We start from the raw sequence: 18,923 nt of genomic DNA, 5'->3' as shown, positions 1-18,923 counted from the left end.
ATCACAAAAGTAGTGTAAATTAAAACTTTTGTTCACACTTACCATCTTAAAGTTAACAAAAGACTTTCGTGGATTGAGTTGGATGCAGATACAAAAACATTTTGCCCAAAAAGATACATATTACCTTTCTTTCTGAAGCGTTTTCAAAAACAAACTCTCAAAGAGGAAGTTTGTTAAAAAAAAATACAAATTAACTAAAGACCGCCACACACAAGGTTGTTTTCCCTGAATGTGAAGGACATTATTTGCATTTTTCTTTTCATCACAACCTGGCTATCCCTGGTGGCAAATGGACCGAACAGAAGGACCTCAGACCATCATCTCAAAATAAGGCGCTGTGTGATTCCCTTGCTTAGACGACCGGCACTCAGTCAGGCCATTGGAGTAAGCTTTTCATCGATGAGGGCCCTATCAACAGAAAGCCGACAGCCTTCCTGACTCTAAATAGGTAGGCGGACCAAGAGTTTGGCAGACAGAGTACTTCATCATGTTTGTGTCTGCCAAACAGGGTCGGACTGGGAACCGAAACCGGCCCTGGCAAACTGCTTGGCCGGCACCCCTGGGAGGTGTGGGGTGGCGGTGCGGGCGAGCTGTTTTCTGTTGCCGGGTGCGGCCGATTTTGTTACAGGGGACCTATATCATCGGTCCCGGGTAACAAAAACGGTCCCCCAGGCGCTTAAAACCGGCCCCCACCCTGGCGTCCCACCGGCGATACGTCCGGTGCCCGCTACGGCTAGTCCGGCCCTGCTGCCAAACCCAAAATTAGGACCACAGTAGTCAATAAGCAGATACAATTTGACTGGTAGTTACTTGTATCAGCGACTGGTAGGAAAAAAGCGTAGGAAATTTCATTTGAATTAACCCTTTCCTCTTCCACTAGAGGGTGGGTTAGAGCAGCAGATTTTTTAGACGGAAGCCTTTGCTTGAAAACTATAAAATGGCAATGGGATGTTCTCACCATACATTTCCAAAACATTATATTCTGTATTCTCAAAGCTCTCTGGTTCAAAGGTCTTTAGGTAGGTTGTTTCATTGTGCTGTCTGAGAACTTGCCATCCAAATTGGTTTGTTCTGCAGGGATTTAATTCTTGAATTAATTCAAGAATTACATGTGTTCAGCTGTGTATCAGAGCCTCCTGTCGTATAAGGTAGAAAAGGAAGAAATTCCAATTATATAAGTGAAATAAAAAAAAACATCTGCATGTTACAGCAGTAAAGCATAGGTTGTTCTGCTAAATAACTCAATCCCTATCAGTTAAGTGTCCGATTTAGGCATATAACCTTACTCTTTAAGATTTACATAAGTTAACATGGCATGAATCCGTGTATTCAATATTCAAGACATCTGGAAATCAGAAGCCCTGCTGATCTTCTCTAATGCAGAGCCACAATTCACTGGATGTCACACCCACACCGCTGGAGCACAAGTAGTGTCTGGGTCTGCTAGTCCCACATTCCCTTCTGCAGTTTGTATGGTACCTGCAGGAGATGCCTGCTTCTGCTTCCAAGCGTAAACTCAGTGTGACAATTGACCTCATCTCTAGTAGGGAAAAGGTAACCTATAAAATGAGATTCCTTCAGATTAAGTAAGATTTTGCAAGAGAGTTTACCTTTTTCCATTGACCTTCTCCACTGCATCTCCATTCCTTGGGTGATCTGGCAGTGATATATTTGGGCTTTCGCCGTGTATATGTCTATGCCCCAAGTTTCTGAGGCAGCATCTTAGTACAGAGCTTGACCATCAGATACAACGTTCCTCTCAGTATTGTGGTGGGCTTTGAAACCCTCCAGCATGAATACAAATGCAGAGATGTTCAGGAGCCCAAAACTACTCAAAAGCCTGCTGAATAACATGACAGGACAGTAGCAATATTGCCGCGCTGATGTGGTAGCCCACTCCACAGCATTTGGCTATACAGACAATTCCAGTCTGCCTTAAAAAACTGAAAACATCAATTCAAGTCGGTGGGTATATTTATTCCTCACTAACTAAGTTCAAATTGTTAAGCCATGAAGTCTAATATAACACTAGGACTACCCTAATATTGAAACTTTTAAATTTACTTTTTGATGTGTACTGCCTTTCTCCAAGAATAGCAGACGAGAGGATAGATTTTGAAATCCAGTACACTGCTTCTAATTCTGGAAACAATGTTAATATTTAGAAAATCTGGCCATAGCAACCTCTCCAAGTCAGTCAAATTTGCTAGATTGTGGAATATTGCGACACATTTTGCAAGATTTAAACAGAATAAAAAAAACAAATAACGATGATGTACTCAGTTGAAATTAAAATGAATATACCAAAATGAAGAACAGGATCAAGGGTGAAAGGCTACTTTTCTAAAACTGGCCTAGAATGATGGAATGGAATGAACGAAGTTAGGGGTGCAGACAAGTGCCAATTTCAATAGAAATTAAATTATTGAGAGATCACAATTTTTTTATTTTCTTGAAAGTGCTGAAATATTTTCTCCATGTTGAGTACCAAGGAAGTGAATATATTTGGAAATAGAAATGTTCCTCTCTTCAGAATGTAAGACCATCTTAATTTAGATTTACGTCACTGCTATGTTTCGCAGTGGTTATACGCAATGACATTCTTTAAGAGTTCCACTCGTACAACTGCATATGAGAATTTGCAATCAGTGTGAAATTAAATTCTTAGATACTTTCACAAATTAAGCAATAGAAGACATCTAAGAGCCAGATCCTTTAATTGCCAGGAAGAGCCATTCTCTTCAACTGATGGAGTGCAGAACCATGTTGATCTGTTTTTCCTCTCTTACGGCCAGAATCGACAGAGGGCATTTAATGAGTCCTCTAGGAAACACACAGGAGGCCTCATGGTAGAAAACAATTTGAAGAGCCATTGGAAAGCATGCAGGTGCATTGTGAATTATTTGTGGGCATAAGATGAGAAGACCACATCTGCCACTTTTACAAACCTCTGATATTTGATCTCGTATTATAACTCGCGTAAAGTTATTTCCAGTGGATATTGCAGTAGGGCTGCAACATGCACCTGAAGGAAGACAGCTGCAGAAATCCAGACCCCAGGAGAGCATGTGTGTTAGAACATGTTTGCTAAATTCAGCTGTGTGTGTGTGGAACTCTTCTGGAGACCAAGAACAATGAAATAGAAACATGCAGTAAAGCACATTGTTATAGATTTGTTTTGAGAAACAACAATAACAGGGACATCCGTGGTACTGTAAGGTCCTGCAATTGAGAGACTTCGACAATTTTGAGTTACATCTATCCAATGGCATTGGATCATGTCCCAGTATTGCTACTGAGTGATCCCAATTTGATAGACAGCTGCAATAATTATTACAATGCTGCTTTAAAAGACCCAATAGGGTGCCACAACTTCTGCTTCTTACTAATACAATTTCCCAAAAAAACGCAATCGCCTGAATTTAGTTCTGGTGAAAAAGAAACATCACTGATGTTGTGAAGATATGCTTATTATGTTTACTGTGATCGAATCTTAAGTATCTGATTCAACAGGTGTCTGTCAGTCGATAGCCGAGGACTGGAAAAGAGTAGGAAACATGTAATGGTGAATTCCATTTAGATTGTGCTACAGTGATTAGAAACCTTTCCCAGCTGCTCTTGATGCATTTTGAATGAGCCTTCTTCTCATTATTGACATTCAGGCTGCCAATAAAGACAAAATTAAAAAATATTAAAATAATGGATAGCCACCAGCCACTGTTAACAGGCTTGAGTTGAGGTCATGCTATTCCAAGGAGATAGGGAGGGAGCAAATTGAGCTGTATAATTTTTAACATTGTCTTCTGACATCAGCAAAAACTAATCAAGTGATGCCATTGTCTGACATATCTGGACTTTCTTATCACCTGTGGGCTATACTCTAATAAATATTGTTATTAGCCAATGTAGAATGTGTAATTGCTCTGATACGCTCTGTACATTGGACTTTACCGCCACAGTTTTCAGGTAGGGAAAAGTGGCTTCATGCTAATATCTCTACTGAGCTGAACCAGTTTGTTAAGGACTAAAGTCAGCAGCTGAATTAAAATAACGCTACTGCTTTTTAAGTTTATTTAGCAGGAGCCCTGTGATCCACCATCAGCAATGGAACAGACTTGCTACGGAAAAATGTCAATTTTAACCTGTCTTTCACCGTAAAAGGTCAAGTGTTAGTCCCCAGGTTATATGAGCTGTGATTTCTTGTTTCAGAGTGGAGAAAATGGGGAGATATCAGTTCTACTTCCACAGGTTTTTTTCTCTTTTCAGGATCGTAGCATGTGGGCATACACTGTTGCACCGCGGGAAAATTGGCAGAAGGTGGCCCATTGGCCTTTTTATGCACTATATGTTCTTTTCTTCAGAGATCTGGCTGATCCATTCCCTCACCTTCTCTCTTTCTACTCTTCTTCTCTTTGATAATTTGCTTATTAGCTAAACCTGGCAAACTGCTCCCTTTGATTTCACTCAGTCAGGAAAAAAACTGTGGAACGCACATTCCAATGATAACTGAGCTGGGTAAGAAGAGCCTCTCTTGTTCACGTCTGTATGTGTGTGTATGTGTGGTATCTCCTCTCCTACCCACTGCCATCAGCTTGTTTTTCCGTTTATTTATCTGGCTGCATCAGAGGGGCAACCCTCCAGGCATTGCTTTTCAATGTGTTTTTGTGATATTCTGGTGGAAAATTGACTGCCTTGTCTTGTCTTTTTTTTTAATGATTTTTTTCACTGAGCATCAGTTAAAATCCTTTGATCGCACCAGTCTGATGGCTGTTTCCATAGCATCGTTCTTCACAATTTCTTGTTGTTGGGATATGTTTGGTTGGTGCCGGCACTATTTCCCAGTTCCATATACCTTTCCGCCATTAGTATGCTGTCCTTTTGAATGATATCTCTTCCCAGTTTCACCCAAATTAAAAGGAGAGATAAAGATTTTTTTTTTTTTTTTTTTAAGTATAGAAGCAGCTTTAAACCATCCTGTAAGCGCTCTGTTTGATAGGTTTACTGTTGATATTCCTGATGAGTTGCTTTCTACAGTAACAGGAGATAAGAACAGGTCTTCCAAGCTGTAGGTTGCCATGGCTTATAGTTCAAAAATAGCCGATATGCTGTTTGGGCATACACTACACTGCCTTTGATTACCAACTTGTGGACGACTTAGTTGCCTTCTTAAAGCATAGAAAGCTCAAAACAAGAGGCAACAACAAGAGCACAACATGACCTCCAGCATGAAAACAAATGGAATCGATTGATAATGTATTTATCTGTAAGGTGCAAAGTGCAGTGATCACATTTACTTCAGTTTACCAATAAGTAGCATTAATGCAGTAACTCAAATATGTTGTGTATAGATGGGATATATATTGAGGTGCAAGCAGGCAGGGGAGATGGGGTTGAGAGACAGAATATGCTGTAGTAATATGACAGTGAGAATTAGTTTAAATGAAGTCCATGAAAATATTAGATTGAAGGAATAGTTGGAGCTGCCCAACATCAGTTTCAGACCATAGTCGAGATATCAGGACGTGGGACTATTTAATGTGACAACAGGAATAGAAAGGTTTAGCCCCCTCATGAATGCCTGTTTGTTGCATGAAAGTTTGAGCATGTGTATGTTTTGGGGGTTAGGTGTTGGTCATGGATCCTTGGAACAGATAAGAATGTTTATCTTCTAGGTACAGATGTATCATTGTGAAGAAGGAATTATGTGGGATGCCGACAGTGTTATGACTTCCTGCCTAGTCAGGGAGGACGAAAGGAAGTACATGATTGAAGTATCTTTCTTCACATGCTAAGTGGTAGTACATTTTCAATTAATTTGAGTAAGGCTAGGATTTGAGAATTATGTCAAATGGTGCACTTCCCCCTAGATTCAAGAACTTGGGGCATTAATTGTCCTCAGTAGTCTAGGAATCTTCAGTGAATTAACTTTCAAGGTAGAGCTCACTTGAAATGCCTACCCAGTCTGTGTGGGGCATTTTAAAATTATTTTTCTTTCTCAAGTTTCTCGGTTTGATGACCATTACAGATATATTCATTGCTCCACTTGTAATGCAGTTCTTGGTGACCGACTGTGCTTCAATATATTTTTCGCTTTTAATGTGTCAAGTTTGCCAGAAAGGTGACTTTTGATTTCTGTGTTCTAAACATTGTCTTCTAACAAGATTTCAGAAGCAGATAGAGACATTTACAAGGATTCATGTATGACATATCTTGGTCCATGAGAGCTTGATGTTTTAATATAGGCAGCCGGGAGTAACTGCAGCTACATCACATACAGGTGAAGGTCATCCTCTTATAGAATGTGTGCTTTGTCTTTACTCTGACCTTGTTATAAACTACTGGATCTGTAATTGATTTTCTTGCTGAATACTGAAGGGTAGGGCTTTGAGAGCTATTTTATTTGTAAATAACTGGAATTTCTGCCTGCTGTGGAGACTGATAAGTGGTCCTCTCTAATGATAATAAAGATTTACAGATATTAAGATTGGCCTCACAGAGAATGCCACTCTTTAGATTTTGGAGTGTGGTTCATAATAGGAAAAGCGTAAAGGAGCTGCGTGCTTCGAATTCAATAACATGTATAGGGTTTTATATTCTATGTACTCCGTGCACCTTTTGCATCTGTCAAGTCTTTCATTCTCAGACTTTTCTATTGAACTTCGTAGTAATATTTCAGCCTTCATCCTATGTAGAGTCCTGTTTTGCATCATGACTGTCCCCCTCATTGACAGCCCTTCTAATTATTGACTTCTGTGTTCTCCTCAGAGAACTCTGTACTACTAACAGCAAGGATCACTTCATAATTGATTATCATGCCTACTTGATTGTCAGTGAGAATGCCATTATCAGTAACAGTACCAATATCAACAAAAAAAACTATTTTCACTGTTGAGGAGAGAATTCTTTTTTTTTTTTAAGTAACATATCAGGTTTTGTGGAGGGATATGTATGTGGAATAACCTAAATTCTATATTTACCCTACCACATACAGGGAATATTAAGGGTATGGCAGGGTCAAAGTCCTGTTCACACACTTGACGGTGTTCATATGTTCCATTGTGATTAAGGTCACCCATTGATCAGCCTGGATCTGAAGATTAGTAGGATGTCCTCATGAAAGGTGACGGTCATCAAAATAAAAATGACCAAGGAGAAGATCTTTACGAAAGCAATATTCATGCCGAAAGAGATGCCACTTTTCACATGGCAGAAAGTTTAACTACCTAATGAACAGACCTTCTCGATGACGATTATGTGTAAATTGGAATCACAAATTCAGAGCATTTGATTATCCGCTGCAACATACTTGAAACAATGTCAACTTCTTATTCACCGTCGTGCCTGCGCGCTAAACGAAAGTCAGGCTCAGTGGCAGAAAAGTTTTGCCCAATGCAGTTTCCTCATAGTTTTTCCAAACATGAAGTGTGAAAGTTTTATGCCCATCTTCTCTAAGTATGATCACAAGATGCAGAAGAAGGTGCGCAAATTCATGAGTCATTTTCCACTGACATGCAGATGAACTGTTAGCATGCCTCAAATCACTCTCCTAAAGCACTGAAGACTTAACTGATTCATATTTTAGCAAATACAGTGATCAATTACTGCCTAGGATGCAGTGGTGTTACATCTATGAGAGTTAGGCAGGAGGCTGAAGTTAGAAAACTAGAATGTAGGAAAAGCGCACTTTACCGAATCTTAAAACATACCATGAAATGTCCACGAGTGCCTTGTCTCAGTGTATACCATTGTACCTTTGCCCCACAAGAGTCATTTAGACATTGCCTACAAATTCTGCAAAATTGTAAAATCAAAGAGGTCAAGAGTCCCACAGAGCTCCACAATGGTCCTAAAAATAAGCTTGATTTATTTACTTTCCTTCCCAAGCATAGCACTCCTAAAGAATGAAGGATGCAGTGGCGGCTGGCAACTAGACAGAGTGGGGTGGGGGGGGGGGTGGGGGGGGTGGGTAAGGCAGGAAAATGTGTGGTCGCTGCATGCATGCATGCAAGGTGAGTGGTGAGTGTAAATAAAAAGAAATAACCAGTTACCTTGCTTGCTGCACAACGTCCAACGTCCTCCTTGCTCCAGTCCTGTTCTGCTACGTCTCATCCAGGCTACACAGGCTCAAGCAAATTCCCCTAACCAATCCTGCCACTGCTCTGGTGCTGTTAACCAGCATGAGAGAAGCGCCATAATTTGAGGGAGCGGCCTCTCCCTGCGCTCCCAAGAATAGTGAGGACTGTGCTTTCTCTAACCCAGCTGTGTAGAACAGCTGGGTTAGAGAGGTTTTAAATGCACATGTCTGACTGGCTGTTGCAAGACAACAGGCCAAAGTGAACACTCCATTTCAGAAACAAGCAAGAGAAGTAGGACAAGAATCAAGGGGCTTTCTCATGGTACTGCGTTGCTAAAAGAGATGGCAGTAGAGTCCTGTGCAAGAAAACATTGGTGCTTTTACACATCGTGTCCTCAAACGCAATTGTAATTGTAGGAGACAACCTGAACACCAATGAGGGGTTACAAAGATGCTCCATCAAGAGAATAATGTTACGATGAAGACTGTAAAAATGAATTCCAAACATGAAAGTTTTGCACTGTATTGAAATATAAAGTTTATCTAATGTTCATTGTAATTTTGCATTTAAACCACCACCTGTAGCAGGTGCTGGTTCAGCTCGTTGAACACTAACTTAGACAAACAGCTGACACTGTGCACAAGGAAGATGTCATACAAATCTTGATCACATTTAATAAGTCAGTATTATGGTGCACTGTTCAGTGCACGTTATAAGAGTAGTTGATATTTTGTGAAGAAACAACCAGGTAAAACTACAACGCACACTTCACTCTCCAGAGGACATGTGAACAACTAATGCACCCCATTGCTTTAAAGTTGAGTGGTCTGGCCTTCAGGTCATTCTTTTATTACCCAAAGAACAGAAAAGTGAAAGTCCCGATGGACAGCTTCACTGCAGTGTGTAATATCAGAAAGAAGGCAGGTACAAAGTGACTGAACCTGTCAACATAAGTGAAGGACGTGTGGAGATGGGGACAAGACTCAACATCTATATGATGACAAATCGTATCAGAGACTCACAAAATGCAGTTGAAGAGCTACTTAGCTCATGAGGTATTGAAAGACACGATAGGTAGACCAGGCTGTGGCGGAAGTACTCTTTCCAATCTGTGGGAATTCTCAGTGGATCAATTCACAACAAACACCAGCACCCAGGATCAAAGTGTAAAGTGTTTTCTTTAACAAATGTATTGATATTTTCTGCCAATGATTTATCCACAGACTGTAAGTTTAAAAGTGTAAGACAGTGAGAACGTCTCTGTATGCCAATCAATCCACCAGATATGGGGAAGGTTTCTTAACTTGATTCATCTTTTTTTTTTTTTTTAGATTTATTTATTGAGTTTTATGACAGCAAGTAGTTAAAGCAAACAACCGGTTCAAAGAAAAAAAAAAGTACAAATAAATAAATATCCACAGAGCAGAAACAATCAATGCAATAGACATATTATATCCAGTAACTAATAGGTGCCCAGAGCTTTTGGCCAAAAACTTTCTTTCTCTTTCCCTTTAAATTATATATTGCTTTCTCCAGTTGATAGATATTTAATAATTTGGTTTGCCATTGATAAAACGTGGGGGGATCTGCGTCTAACCAGTGAGAAGTTATGCAGTATCTGAAAACCGACATCGAAATAAACAGAAAGCCTTCTTCAATATCTGTTTTGATAGCAGTTTGATCACATTGAATGCCTAATATTACTAATTCGGCAGACAATACCAATGATTTACTTAGAATATTATTTAAAAAGAATTGTATATCATCAATAAATTGAGCTAATCTGGTACACTGAAAAAACATATGAATTGAATCTGCACCAAAATAGCCGCATCTATTACATTTAATGCCTCTATTGGCTTTCCATTTCAATAACTTCGCAGGGGTATAATACAAATCAAATATGCTCATAAAATGTTGACTTTTAAGTGAGCCATTACACAAAACCAAATTTGCCAGTTCTAATGATCTAAATATGTCAACATTTTCCAATCCTAATTCTTTTTGCCACTTGTTTTCAAATGCTTCTAAATTGTCTTCAATTCGGTTTAGCATTGTCTGATATATTACCCCAATTTTTTCTTTCTTCCTGCAACATTCCAAAACATCATATTCATTCATTTTGCTAGTATTTAATACATTTTTTCTTTCTAGAAAACTATGGATTTGGAGGTATTTAAAAAAATCCCCTTTAGAAAGTCTATATTTTTGTTGCAAATATACGTATGAAACAACATTTTCATCCTGATAGAGGTCTCCTAATAAGCATACCTTGGCTCTATGCCAACGCTGCATCACGAAGTCACTAAATATTGCTGGAAGCATAGGATTGTTAAGCAAAGGTGTGTAATAATTTAATTCTTCGCAACAGCGAAACCTTTTCCTAAATTGTTTCCAGATTTGGTGGGCCGTAATTATAATTTTAAATTTCGTTTTTTCTAGTAACTTGGTTCAGTAAACCTAACTAAACATTGTCGCGCTTCTGCCCCGAGGACCATCTCGTATATTGAAGGGCAAATTGAGTTATCAATAACAAAATCTTGGAAAATTAGAATACCCATTAATCTTAGTGATACTGCCCAATAATACAGCCGAAAATTTGGCATCCCCCAGCCTCCCCTTAATCTCGGAAGTGTACACCATTTAAGGGCTCTTCTGGCTCTCCTATACCCCCACAAAAACCTAGAGATAATCCTATCAAGTCTAATAAAAAAATTAGAAGGAAACAATAACGGTATAGTACGGAAAAAAAAAAAATTGGGGAATATAATCATCTTCACTACATTAGTACGACCATATAGGGATAGATGCAAGTTATTTAACCTTTCCAGGGACCTAGTGGTCCATCATCTTTGAATTTAAAAGTCTGACTACTGAGGTTTCAAAGCATGACTGTTATAATCTAACTAACGATTGCATGTAAATAGATAGGAAGATTTCTTCAAAATATGAGCTGTGTATTAGAGCCATCAAAACTCTCAAGCCCATTGGTGTGACAAACTTTTCTCTCTTCATTGGTGTTAACAAAGCAGGCATAAGGATCATCGCCAAAGGGATACATTTGTCAACCATAACCATACATTTATGTGGAAAACATGGAAGCTATCTTTATTAATGATCTGGTAGTATCTATTCATGTAGCATTCTGACTCCCTAGGTTGTAGAACTTGACAGTTACACTCTATCTTGTGATGTGTACGTACTTACATTCTACAGCCTCCATGACATACCAGCTCGGATTGAGTTGCTTTGTATCTTGCTACCATGACAAAGTATTTAATCCATTGCTGTGTCAATCCTTTCAAATTATTTCCACTTTTCCACCTTTAGCAAAATAAGGTTTAACCACTTGGATGCTAAGGTCCATGATAATCTTCCATGTAATTTCCATTGAAATCAATGGAAACTCCATGACGAGCTGAGCTCGTCATGAGCGTCGAAGGGGTTAAAACATGTTTCAATGGAGGCAAATGTGACACCCATATCAAAATGCATGCATAGGAAGCATATATACCAACCATCTTTATTCACTCATCAATTAATCAAGAATCCATCTTTCAAACAGCTTGTAGATCTTTATGGATTTGATTGATTGGCAATATTCATAAAGTTCTGACTAACATACAGGGTCCCTTGGTGCTGTAACTTGCTATTGAAGTTATAAACAGTTTCAGTTTGAAGCGTTTTTCATGGAAAGTGGTACTGCGGAACTGTAGAATCAAGTAGAAAGGTAAGCAGGCTACAAACATTTGTGACAATTTTTTTTTTACCTCTGTCTTCAAAAGAAGTTGGTAATCAGGATGCGCAGAGTTAATCCCTCACGATTTATCAGATCTTCCATAAACTAAAGGGTCTAATTGTCAATTATTTTCTCCAATCCATCAACTCATGCAGATAGCTGCCTGTGCAGATGCAAAGAGAAGTAAACCTTTTATGTTGGACATTGAGTCTTCAGCTTTTGGTGCAAATTGGAGGGGGCCGAATGTTTAAGGTCAAACACTTTATAAAAAAAGTGTTATGCAAGATGGATGGAGTGACTATTGCTATCTGAAATTGAACCTACCATTCTCAGGTAGATGGGAAACTCACTCAGCTTGGCAAAGAGTGCCTACAACATAATTTCTTGCTAATCCATCTTTGCAGGGAATCTAAAACATGGACTGCAAGGACTTCAATGTCAAGGTTGAAAACCACTTGAGACACCTGGTGTGCTAGAACCTCTTCAGAGAATTCTTCACCAATAACACCATCAACAGCATATAAGCATGATGGTACTCTGTTCTAAGCATGTGAATCCTTGATTACTTCATTGCAACTCTACTTCTCCAGCATTGATAGCTTTCATAGATTCACATTTTATCTCAGTGGCTTCCCCAGGGTGCCAAAGCCTGCAGGAGAATCGCTTTGACCCTGAGGATAGGACTTGGTCTCCAATCTAGTCACAAATTAAGAGAACATGAACCAATAGAAAGCCCAAGGATGTGGTGGGAATTTAACCACATGTACAATTAATGATAACTACAGAGGATTTCCAGCCTAACAAATAATAAATAATCAGAATATGGAACTCTTTAAAAGATACCAGCAATTGTGAACAACAGCCAGAGATAAATAACTTATTTTTGTCTGACGAGGTTGAGCTCTCAAACGAGGAAATACAATGTCAGCCTCTTTATGCTAAAGAGCTTAATAAGGACTTCCTGCAGTGGCTGTGGAAGTAAATCTGGTTGTATTTGCCTTCTTGTTTGATCTTTTTCATACTGTCTGGCTCACTCTGAAGTGAACCTTGACCCTAATCATCCAGGTCATGGCCTGAGGGCCTGTTCACTGAGATACTATGATGTCCAGTGTTGTGGAAAGGAGGGTCATGTTAGGCCTGACACAAATGTGCTCGTTCGGGAATTAAATTATATGATGTTGATATTTGGTACTTACAACCTGAACATATTTTTGATGATACTTCAATTTGGAATAACAGAATTATTTTTATGGAACCCTGTGACACGTGAAGCTCATATGCAGCGAGAACAGGGTGAGGAATAGGCATTTTAAGTAAAATGATTTGTTGACTTTTCAGATTTATGTTGTGTGAGCAGCAATAGACTAGGCCTGGGTGGAGTTCGTAGAGTTCTCCGCTGCACTCCGTAAAGTGCTGAAAAAACTCCACCGCGCTTCACAGAGTTCTGCAAGCGGCAAAGTACAGTAAGTCACGCTGCTCGCGCTAATTTTTTGCATTGGGAGTTTGTCGTGAGCTGTAAAATCAGCGTGAACGGCACCATGCGCAACGCAAGAGGGCGCTGCTTCTCCCTGCCACTCGAGTAGATGTTTTAAAACTTTGCTTATGAAGAAAATTGCCTGCAAAAAACATTTTTGGCAGACAATTCTTCCACCAGTGTTTTTCTCCTGCAACACCGTGGGATGTTTCAAACACAGCTTCTTTTAAAAATTGTACTTATCCTGTTATGTTAGCAAAATTAAAAGAAAACCCCATGAAACCTGAAAAGCCATGCCCACCCTTGATATAAATGTGACGTGAGCTACAAGTTCAAGTTCAAGGATTTGTATAGCGCACTGCTCACCCAGAGGGTCTCAAGGCGCTTGGGGAAGGGGATCATTATTTATCGAATATCCAAGTTTTAAGATCTTTCCTGAAGGCTATGTGATTTTGAGTAAGGCGGAGGTGAGTGGGGAGTGAGTTCCAGGTCTTGGCGGCAAGGAAGGAGAAGGATCTGCCACCCATGGTGGATTTTCGGATGCGTGGGACTACGGCAAGGGCTTGATTGGACGACCTTAGTTGGCGGGTGGGCTTGTAGAAGGATAGGCGAGTGTTGAGGCATTCTGGACCTAGATTGTAGAGGGCCTTGTGTGCGTGGGTGAGAAGGCGGAATGTAATTCTTTTGTTGACGGGAAGCCAGTGGAGGTCTTTTAGGTGTTCGGTGATGTGATCTTGGCGAGGGATGTCCAATATGAGTCTCGCTGATGCGTTTTGGATGCTTTGGAGTTTTTTCTGTAATTTTGCTGAGATGCAGGCGTAAAGTGTGTTACCGTAATCGAGTCGACTTGTGACCAATGCGTGGGTGACAGTCTTTCTTGTATCTAGGGGGATCCAGCGGAAGATCTTTTTGAGAGTGCGAAGTATGTTGAAGCAAGAGGATGAGACTGCGTTGACTTGTCTGGACATCGAGAGAGAGGAGTCTAGGATGAAGCCAAGGTTACGTGCGTGGTCTGTGGGTGTGGGTGCTGTGCCCAGAGCGGAAGGCCACCAAGAGTCGTCCCAGGCAGTGGGGGAAGATCCTAGGATGAGCACCCCCGTTTTGTCTGAGTTGAGCTTTAGGCGGCTATGATTCATCCATTCGGCTACTTTTTTCATGCCTTCGTGAAGATTGGTTTTGGCGGTGTTGGGGTCTTTGGTGAGGGAAAGGATAAGCTGGGTGTCGTCGGCGTAAGAGATGATGTTGAGGTTGTGTTGACGCGCGATGGAAGCGAGTGGACTCGTGTAAACGTTGAAGAGGGTGGGACTGAGTGAAGATCCTTGTGGTACGCCACAGGTGACTTCGGTGGCTTCAGAGTTGAAAGGGGGAAGTCGGACTCTTTGGGTTCTTCCAGCGAGGAATGAGGTGATCCAATTCAAGGCTTTTCCTTGTATTCCAATGTTGCTGAGGCGTTGTATAAGGGTACTGTGGCAGACTGTGTCGAAAGCGGCGGAGAGGTCGAGTAGAATGAGGGCCACTGTTTCACCGTTGTCCAGTAGAGTTCGGATGTCGTCAGTAGCTGCAATTAGGGCAGTTTCGGTGCTGTGTTTGGCTCGAAATCCGGATTGGGAAGGGTCTAGGGAGTTGTTATATTCAAGGAAGGCGGCGAGCTGGCTGTTGACGGCTTTCTCGATGACTTTGGCCGGGAATGGGAGGAGGGAGATGGGCCGGTAGTTTTTAAGTTCAGAGGGGTCTGCTGTGGGTTTCTTCAGGAGGGCGCTGAGCTCGGCGTGTTTCCAGCTTTCCGGAAAGGTGGCAGAGTTGAATGAGCAGTTGATGACATCACGGAGATGGGGTGCGATGATGGAGTCTGCTTTGTTGAAGATGTGGTGGGGGCAGGGGTCAGTTGGCGAGCCAGAGTGGATTGAGTTCATTAGGCGGATTGTTTCTTCAGTGGTGATCGGGTTCCAGGCGCTAAGGATGTTAGTTGGCGTGTTTGCATCTGAGGGGGGTGGGGAGGGGTGACTGCTGGGAGTGTTCTCGAAGCTGTTGTGGATGTCTGCAATTTTGTTGTAGAAGAAGGAGGATAACGCGTTGCAGAGGTCTTGGGAAGGAGTAATGTCGTTGGATGCTGCGGTGGGGTTGGTGAATTCTTTAACGATGTTGAAGAGTTCCTTGCTGTTGTGAGAGTTGTTGTCGAGACGATCCTTGAATGCTGATTTCTTGGCAGATCGGATCAGTTGGTGGTGTATTCGGGTGGCTGCTTTAAGTGTGGCCATGTTGTCTGTGGTTTGGTTTTTTCTCCATGTTTTCTCCAGGGTGCGGCATAGCTTCTTGGATTTTTTGAGGTCATCGTTGAACCAGGGGGCCTTTTTGTTGGTTGATTTGATCTGGTGTTTTTTCAAGGGTGCTAATTCGTCAGCGCTATGGGTGATCCATTGTTTGAGATTGGTGGCTGCTTGGTTTGGGTCCAGTGAGAGGGTGGGAGGGTTTTGATTGAGTGATGTGAGGAGTTGGTCGGAGGTGATTTTATTCCAGTTTCTCCGAGGAATGGGTTGTGGGCGGTAGTTGTTTAGGGTGGTTTTGTAGCTGAAGTTAACGCAGCTGTGGTCCGTCCAGTGGAGGGCTGTGGTGTGATTGAAGGAGATGTGCTTGCTGGAGGTGAAGATAGGGTCGAGCGTGTGTCCGGCTGCGTGGGTGGGGACGTCAACGAGTTGTTTGAGTCCGAGGTTGGCCAAGTTGTCCAGAAGGGAGGTGGTGTTGCTGTCGTGTTTGTTTTCAAGGTGGTAGTTGAAGTCTCCTAAAAGAATGTAGTTATCGGAGGCGAGGGCATGTGGGCTGACAAAGTCCGAGATGTCATCGCTGAATTGAGTGCGGGTGCCTGGGGGCCTGTAGATGAGGGTGCCTCTAAGTGTGGTCCTGGGGTCTGTGTGGATTTGAAAGGGGAGATGTTCTGCGGATGTAAGAATATCATCGGTGCTGGTCGAGACTTTGATGGTGTTCTTATGGACGATGGCGATGCCTCCTCCTGTTTGGTTGGTGCGGTCTTTACGGGTAATTTTGTAGCCGTCTGGTATGGCTATGGCGATGTCGGGTGCAGATGATGTGTTCATCCAAGTTTCTGTAAGGAAGGCGATGTCAGGTGAAGCAGTGTCGAGTAGGTCCCAGAGTTCCGTAGCGTGTCTGTGGACCGAGCGGGTGTTGATCAGGATGCACTTCAGGTGGTTAGCGTCGGGGCGGCGTGTGGCGGAGGAGGGTTTGGTGAGGGTCCTGGAGCAATTGAACTTGCAGGAGAGGCAGGTGAATGGAGCATGGGTACGTCCTGGGGTGGCTAAACAGCATTGTGGTGTGCGTCCGGGGTTGAGGGCGAGGAGAGTTGCGGCATCATATGTGACTCTAGTGGGTTGGGTGCGGCGGGGAACAGGGGGTCTGGCGCTGGGCGCGGTCCAGGCGCAGACGGGCGTAGACGGGCTTACCTTTGGCGCGCCTTCGGCGCGCATCCGCTGCGCGTGAACGCTGTGCGTCAGCTGTTCCGACATAAGTGGAAGGTTGGGGGGGCGGAGCGAGGGAGGAGCAGCTGGGAGGCGGGGGCGGGGTGTAGAGGACTGGCGTCCGAGGCACAACAAATAAAATGGCTGGTAGCACGAGTGAAACCCAAGCAGGCTGGGGGCACAGAGTGGGATCACGCTGAGCACAACAAGGCAACACTAATTAAATGCGCAGATGTTGTTAAAAGCTAATGAGCGAACGAACGCTACACGGCAGTAGGGCTATATATAACTAAATCAGGCAGCACTAGTAACGAGCAGCAGGCAATGCGCAATGGTATAAAAATGCTAATGAGCCAATCGAGCGCTACACGTTAATAAGGCGCTATGTGTCTAGATCAGGCAGCACAAGTATCGAGCAGCAGGCAAAGCGCAAATGGCATTCAACGATACCCAGCACGACCAGGGAGCGTGGGGAGCGACCGCCTCCAATGAGATCAGGACGGTCACAGCGCTGGTGAGGACGGAGTTAGCCGTAGGAGTTCGTGGGTGGGAGGAGCAGCTGGGAGGCGGGGGCGGGGTGTAGAGGACGGGCGTCCGAGGAACAACAAATAAAATGGCTGGTAGCACGAGTGAAACCCAAGCAGGCTGGGGGCACACAGTGGGATCACGCTGAGCACAACAAGGCAACACTAATTAAATGCGCAGATGATGTTAAAAGCTAATGAGCGAACGAGCACTACACGGCAGTAGGGCTATATATAACTAAATCAGGCAGCACTAGTAACGAGCAGCAGGCAATGCGCAATGGTATAAAAATGCTAATGAGCCAATCGAGCGCTACACGTTAATAAGGCGCTATGTGTCTAGATCAGGCAGCACAAGTATCGAGCAGCAGGCAAAGCGCAAATGGCATTCAACGATACCCAGCACGACCAGGGAGCGTGGGGAGCGACCGCCTCCAATGAGATCAGGACGGTCACAGCGCTGGTGAGGACGGAGTTAGCCTTAGGAGTTCGTGGGAGGGAGGAGCAGCTGGGAGGCGGGGGCGGGGTGTAGAGGACGGGCGTCCGAGGCACAACAAATAAAATGGCTGGTAGCACGAGTGAAACCCAAGCAGGCTGGGGGCACAGAGTGGGATCACGCTGAGCACAACAAGGCAACACTAATTAAATGCGCAGATGATGTTAAAAGCTAATGAGCGAACGAGGCAGCACTAGTAACGAGCAGCAGGCAATGCGCAATAGTATAAAAATGCTAATGAGCCAATCGAGCGCTACACGTTAATAAGGCGCTATGTGTCTAGATCAGGCAGCACAAGTATCGAGCAGCAGGCAAAGTGCAAATGGCATTCAACGATACCCAGCACGACCAAGGAGCGTGGGGAGCGACCGCCTCCAATGAGATCAGGACGCACAAGAAATACACTGGAATTTGCCCAAAAAAGTCATAGACTAAGATGTAGCTTACCACATGCTGATGCAACATATGATCTGGCAGAGACGCAAGGATTTGACGATCACCACTTCAGGTATGACTGAAGTCTTCAACTCTCACCCAGGATGGGTGACTATTCGTGCAGTTGTAAAAGGATAGTTTTCTTCATTTTGCAGCTTAAGAGCTCTACAGCTCTTACTTTACACTTTGTTTCTTCATTTATTCAGAGGAGGTCTTTCACTATAAACGTTTATACATGGGAGCATTCCTCTACTCTTGTGACTGAATATTTTGGATTGAACTTTCCTTTCCTGAATGATTTTCTCATAATTTCCTCCAATTTGTAAGAAAATATAGGTGACTGGCTATCTATAGATTTCCAGACAGAAAAGGCAACTCCTAAAAGGGGTGATTTAGGGAATTCTCACATACTGAAAATCATCAGGGAAGTAAATAAAGTTAAGCTCTGCTTTCTGTGTGGCACCCTATAGTCTCAGTCAAGAGTGATTTCCAAGATGACAGCCTAGTCGCATCATTCTAGGCTTCTGTGACTGTGCTATGCAATTTCATATTGCCTCTTCGTGAAGGCAAACATGTTACTATAACTTTAGTCCTGAATCTCAATCAGCAGGTGAATGTTATAATTGATGGACCTCTCTATACCTACACCAATACAATTCAATATTTTCAAACAAGCTAGTTCTCAAAGCGGGCCAAGATGAAGATGGTCA

General features: G+C 42.6%; 1 protein-coding gene across 5 annotated transcripts in view; it reads left to right on the top strand.

Annotated features, from left to right (window-relative positions):
* KCNMA1 (potassium calcium-activated channel subfamily M alpha 1) overlaps positions 1 to 18,923 on the top strand; it is a 1,543,535-nt gene that overhangs the window by 1,403,601 nt on the left and 121,011 nt on the right. The window lies entirely within an intron of this gene.

This window comes from Lissotriton helveticus, chromosome 5_1 (assembly GCF_964261635.1).
Source record: "Lissotriton helveticus chromosome 5_1, aLisHel1.1, whole genome shotgun sequence".
In the NCBI taxonomy this organism is placed as follows: Eukaryota; Metazoa; Chordata; class Amphibia; order Caudata; family Salamandridae; genus Lissotriton; species Lissotriton helveticus.
Note: the sequence above shows the minus strand (reverse complement) of the source record. Positions and strands in the feature narration are given on the sequence as shown.